Source organism: Poecilia reticulata, unplaced genomic scaffold, assembly GCF_904066995.2.
Source record: "Poecilia reticulata unplaced genomic scaffold, P_reticulata-male-v2 Scaffold_53, whole genome shotgun sequence".
Taxonomy (NCBI): Eukaryota; Metazoa; Chordata; class Actinopteri; order Cyprinodontiformes; family Poeciliidae; genus Poecilia; species Poecilia reticulata.
Genome location: NW_027675151.1, coordinates 100,001 through 106,615, shown reverse-complemented (window position 1 = coordinate 106,615; position 6,615 = coordinate 100,001). Strand labels below are relative to the sequence as shown.

The window sequence follows — 6,615 nt, the reverse complement described above, 5'->3', positions numbered from 1 at the left end:
CTGTTCAATTGTTTCAAGTATTTCTGGGTTTGCACTAATTTCCTCGTGTGCTAATTGCTCTTTCTTACGCTTGTTTCACTTTTTGACTTTTTCAAATAATTCATGTTGCACACAAACTTCTGCTTCTTCAGTGAATTCTTAACACTTTTGCTAAGTTTCACTACTTGGCAAGGATTTCTACAATATATGACTAGCTTCTTATGCTTTTTCCAATTTCTTACTCTTTTTCTCAAGTTTCTTATATTTCTCCTTCAATCATTCTGCAAATATGCTTATTTGGCTCTTTATGTTAAGTTTCACTTTTCAAATATTTCTGGTTGTGTACTAATTTCACTTCAGCTAATTCTGCAGTTTACTACGTTTCACTGTTCAACTGTTTCAACTATTTCAATGTTTCATTTCTTCTGCTTCTTCCACTTCTTAAGCTTTTCTCCACATTTTTGCATTTCTGCAGCAGTCATTCTGCAAATATGCATTCTCACGGCTGTTTCGCTAGGAACAGCTATTTTATCATGAGAATCATCAAGCATTCTACTTATATGTCTGTTCTCTTATTATTATTTCCGTACGTTTTTGTCGTTCAACTACTTTCACTATCTTTCACTAATTGTACTAATTTATATATCAAAACGTTCAGCTTCTTCAGGAGAATGGAGCTATATCTTTTGGTAAACTTCACTATTATACTTTTTGAAATAATTGCCCTTTTGTGCAAATCTTTGCCCCATTATTTCCTATGGTGGAACTCTGTAACTGATTTCAGTTACTTGAGTGGCCACTCTAGTAACTGCTGTTTTGTACTTTTTCGCCTTTTATAAACAAAATTATGCTGTTCTTCATATTTCACTGTAGAGAAATATTTTATGCTTTAAAATGTAGCCACAGTGTCTACTTTATGGAATTATTACTATCATTGTTACAGGATTGACTGTTTTCTGTCAAACTCCTCTGGAGTACAACCTTGTCACACTTTCTCCTATTCTTTCTATGTATTTTTTTCTTTTGCTCTGTTTTTATCTGTTTCTATGCATTCTGCTTGTTTACTTTTCTGTTTGCCTTCTGGATCTACTGGTTTTACTATCTTTAAAGATTTTCAATCTTTAATAAATTTTATAAATTCATATATCAAACATTTCTGCTTCTTCTGACCCTATTTACTTTAGGTTTTGCTCTGTTTACTCCTTCAAATATTTCTGGTTTTCTGTTTCCACTAATTTCTTATACTTATTACTGTTTCACTATTCAATAGTTTCAACTATTCCTGGGATTGCACTAATTTCCTGTTGTTTCAATTATGCTCTTTCTTAAACTCTGTTTCACTTTTTGACTTTTTCAAATAATTCAGGTTGCACACATCTCCTGCTACTGCTGAATTCTGCTTTAATTTATATATTATATAATTTATACAGTATAATTCACTATTAATTCACTATTATATTATTAATATAGTATATTCACTATTCAATTGTTTCAACTATTTCTATGTTTCTATACATTTTGCTTGTCTACTTTTCTGTATATTCATTTGGTTCTACTGGTTTTACTGTCAGCAAAGGTCTTCTCAAACTTTTATCAATTTTATCAATTCATATATCAAACTTTCTGCTTCTTCTGACCCTTTTGCTATTGGTTTTTCTGTTTCACTCCTTCAAATATTTCTGTTTTTCTGCTTCCGCTAATTTAAGCTTTTTGATGTTTCATTGTTCAATTGTTTCAAGTATTTCTGTGTTTGCACTAATTTCCTCGTGTTCTAATTGTGCTCTTTCTTACGCTCTGTTTCACTTTTTGACTTTTTCAAATAATTCATGTTGCACACAAACTTCTGCTTCTTCAGCTGAATTCTTCGACACTTTTGCTAAGTTTCACTACTTGGCAATGGATTTCTGCAATGTATGACTAGATTTCTAATGCTTTTTTCCAATATCTTACTCTTTGTTCTCAAGTTTCTATATTTCTCCATCAATCATTCTGCAAATATGCTTATTTGGCACTTTATGTTAAGTTCACTTCTTCAAATATTTCTGGTTGTGTACTAATTTCAACTTCAGCTAAATTCTGCAGTTTGCTACATTTCACTGTTCAACTGTTTCAACTATTTCAATTTCTTCTGCTTTCTTCTACTTCTTAAGCTTTTCTGTACTTTTTCTGGCATTTCTGCAGCAGTCATTCTGCAAATATGCATTCTCACGGCTGTTTCGCTAGGAACAGCTATTTTTCTAGTTATTATTATTCTGTCTTCCGTACGTTTTTTGTCGTTCAACTACTTTCACTATCTTTCACTAATTGTACTAATTTATATATCAAAACGTTCAGCTTCTTCAGGAGAATGGAGCTATATCTTTTGGTAAACTTCACTATTATACTTTTTGAAATAATTGCCCTTTTGTGCAAATCTTTTGCCCCATTATTTCCTATGGTGGAACTCTCTAACTGATTTCAGTTACTTGAGTGTCCACTCTAGTAACTGCCGTTTTGTACTTTTTCTGCTATTTTAGAAACAAAATTATGCTGTTCATACATATTTCACTGTAGAGAAATATTTTATGCTTTAAAATGTAGCCATTAGTGTCTACTTTATGGAATTATTATTATCATTGCAACAGGTTTTACTGTTTTCTGTTAAACTCCTCTGGAGTACAACCTTGTCACACTTTCTCCTATTCTTTCAATGTATTTTCTTCTTGTGCTCTGTTTTTATCTGTGTCTATGCATTCTGCTTGTCTACTTTTCTGTTTTTCTTCTGGTTCCACTGGTTTTACTATCTTTTAAGATCTTTTACAATCTTTAATCAATTTTATAAATTCATATATCAAACATTTCTGCTTCTTATCATCCTTTTTGCTTTAGGTTTTGCTCTGTTTTACTCCTTCAAATATTTCTGGTTTACTGTTTACACTAATTTTTTTTTACTTATTACTGTTTCACTATTCAATTGTTTCAACTATTCCTGGGATTGCACTAATTTCCTGTTGTTTCAGTTATGCTCTTTCTTAAACTCTGTTTCACTTTTTGACTTTTTCAAATAATTCAGGTTGCACACAAACTCCTGCTTCTTCTGGTGAAATCTGCTATAATTTATATAATATATTAAATAATTTATATAATTTTTACAATATAATTTACTATTAATTCACTTTTAATTCACTATTATACTATTAATATTGTATATTCACTATTCAATTGTTTCAACTATTCCTGGGTTTGCACTAATTTCCTTTTGTTTCACTTATGCTCTTTCTTAAACTCTGTTTCACTTTCTGACTTTTTCAAATAATTCAGGTTGTACACAAACTTCTGCTACTTCAGCTGAATTCTGGTACACCTTCACTAAGTTTCACTAATACATTATATATATATATATATATATATATATAATATATATATATAAATATATATATATATATATATATATATATATATATATATATTATATATATATATATATATATATATTAGAGTGTGTGTGCAATTTGTCAGTGACGTGCGGTGAGGTTCATAGCCAGTGAGGCTTTTGTGCTGTGCTTAACAGCACAAAAGGTAGGTAGGTAGGTAGGTAGGTAGGTAGGTAGGTAGGTAGGTAGGTAGGTAGGTAGGTAGGTAGGTAGGTAGGTAGGTAGGTAGGTAGGTAGGTAGGTAGGTAGGTAGGTAGGTAGGTAGGTAGGTAGGTAGGTAGGTAGGTGTGTGTGTGTGTGTGTGTGTGTGTATGTGCGCGTGCAATATATCACTGTTGCCTACTCCTGTCTGTTGCAGGCAGCCACTCAGGAATCACGGAGTCATTAGCACGGAAGGGAATCCCAAACAAAGAACAGCTGACAGCAACCGAGAGTCCGGTGGACATTGGAGAGGGAGGATTGCAGTTGATATGTGGAAACAACGTGAATAAATGATGACAATAAAATAATGTTTAGAAATATATATTGTGCCAGCAGCTAGAAACATCCTCTTGATTTATGTGTTCCACAAATATTTACAGATTTTTTTAATCAGCTGGAAACATGGGGGCTAACCCTAAATGGGCAAACACATGTGGGGCCACCGTGGAACCCGCGGAAAAACCCATATGGGACACATCTGGTCTGGCCTCCTTTTACCCATACGGGGTTCACCTAGGCATGCTGGCAGGGATATTAATCAGAACTGGGTATATAATCTGGCTCGTGACTGTAACGTTCTAGACGTTATTTCGCGGGCTGTGAAGACGCGCGCGAGCGCTGTATCTATAAATACATTCGATCCAAGTAGCCGTTAGTCATTCTCTGTGGAGTTGGTGAAGAAGTAAGTTTGATCAAAATTCTTATTTTCCAGCTTAATTTCTCTATTTCGAGCTTCATGTAAATGTAACAATAAAAAATTAATAACTATTCAACGGCAGTAGAATGTTACAATGTATTCATTTTTGTTTCATGATGTTTCAAAGAAATGTTAGTCAGTTAATGGATTTTTTTTTCTCCTGACAAATTTGTACTTTTTTCCCTTTGAAATTCTGGAAATGTTTCCTTTTAAAGACTTGGATATTACAGTATTTTTCTAATTGTGGAACCGGGAACCACCCACTTGAGGTCCGCGTTGGGCCCATTTAAATGTGGTTAACTGCTGGGCAAACTGTAACGGCCACCCGGGTGAGATTTAACAAGCGCTTTTGAATTGGTGAAATAATAATAATAATAATAATAATAATAATAATAATAATAATAATAATAATAATAATAATAATAATAATAATAATAATAAATCCAATAACTAACTTCTGCATTTGTAGAAATGTCTTGTACATTTTAACGGTATTTCAGCTTTAACGGACGCACCGCGGTTTCAACGGCAAGTTAAAGTCCAACGTTAAAGCTTCCGTTGGGCGGAGGCGGCCTGCACTGTTGAACTGAAATGCCGTTAAATATATTTAATATTTAATATTTCAACAGCAGCTGTTTACCAGCTACTACCGAAATAGCAGCAGCAGGTAAACGGCTGGTAAACTAACACAACAGCTGTTAACTGATCAGTTTAACAGCCGCTGAACAGCAGTTTACCTGCGGTTCAACATCAGGTAAACTGCAAGTTAGAATTATGGGCCCCCATTAAAGTGTGGAGTTCAACAGATGGCACAGTTGACTGTTGATGGGGTTTCTAATGGACATTGAGTTTCTCTCTTTTTCTTTCCCTTTAGGATGGCTTTAACTAAAATACTGTCAGAAAAACCGGACACACCATTTTTTAGACCACCCCCAGTGAATATTAGGATCCTGCACATAAAGGAAGAGGAAAGGGTCATCAGCTGGGGGCTCGAAAATGGGAAGGCAAAAGTCCTACTGAGCAAAAAAAATCAAGTGGCTGTGGTTACTGATGGAAATTCAGTCACAAAATTGACGATATTTGAGGGAAATAAGAAAAACATCTTAGAGGATGAATCGTATATTTTGAGAGGATATTCTCTGAGAGGGAATGAGCCCCATTTATTTCTACATGTCCTCCCGACAACTCAGTTTTTTAAAGGTCCGAAGGTGTCCATTACTGTGGAGATTACAGCGAGGGGAAAGGCCCTGTTAGATCCGCCAGCCCCCTTGACTTGTTTAGAAAACATAACAGTGGGGGGTGGCCTGATAAGTACAAAAGGAGAAATTGTCGAGGTATGAATTTTTATATTTCTTATAATTTTATAATTTAATCTCAGACTTAATTTGCTAGCTGTAGATATCAAATAACTACAAGATAACCTGGAATTTCCCATTACATAACAATATGTGAACTCTAAATTTTTTATTTTTTTGGGTACTTTTCAGTTTGCTGCAGTGAGACTGGTTAAATCTGGGAGAGGCGAGGTACCGATCCGTACTGCCAGGCTGAAAGAGGTTTGATAACTTGTTTTAAGATTTTTTCAAAGCTGCAGTTCTCAGCTTTTACAAAAACAGATAATCTGTGGGAAATAAAATGTAGGTTCTTAATGCCATTTGCACTTAATACTGAAGATTCACTTGACAGTGAAGTAACACTCCTTGCACAGTGTTGGGTGGAAATGAGCAGCATGTACACTAATGATTGACAGTGCTGAGACCATTGCACTGCCATGTAATTTTGTACATGGCAGTGCAAAAATACACTTTCCATATGCAAAGGCACATGGCAAGAATGTAAATCAACCGATACTATATGAACCGATATTGATATATCAGATGTGTTGATATGTGATGGATCTACAGTATAGACATAAATATTTTACACAAAAATGTACAAAGCATATTGTTGTAGAGTTATCTACAAACTAATTTGAAAAATGTCAAGTTGATGATGCAAAACTAGCTTGTATGTTGTTGTGCAGCCTGTGGTCAGACAAAGTACCTTAATGGGTTTTATCTATTTATTGGCATTAGAGAACTTCTTGATACATGTCTAATTTGGCAGTCATGTTTGTAATTGCAGGGCAGCTGCACAATGCAGCTGTCATTGTGGAGAGAGGCAGCGATGGTGGAACTGCGAGTGGGGCAACATGTCCATGTTTCGCACGTGACGTGCCAAGATAATGGATATGGCCCACAGCTGCAAAGCACGGCACACACAAAAGTAGAAGTATGTTGTCAATTCCTGAAGAAGTAAACTTCATTTTAAGTTGATTTAGAAAAT

General features: G+C 34.6%; 1 long non-coding RNA gene across 3 annotated transcripts in view; it reads left to right on the top strand.

The window, feature by feature from the left end:
• The first annotated feature begins 3,688 nt into the window (after positions 1–3,688).
• The window catches only part of LOC145550471 (uncharacterized), a 3,856-nt gene continuing 929 nt past the window's right edge, over positions 3,689–6,615 (top strand). The window contains exons 1-4 of one of the 3 annotated variants that reach the window (XR_014086367.1): positions 3,689–3,875; positions 5,165–5,624; positions 5,778–5,846; positions 6,415–6,561. This is a non-coding gene — a long non-coding RNA (uncharacterized LOC145550471). Of the gene's footprint in view, positions 4,276–4,686; positions 5,625–5,777; positions 5,847–6,414; positions 6,562–6,615 lie in introns of those variants that run through there. The other 2 variants (XR_014086366.1, XR_014086365.1) reach the window with 2 other exon arrangements.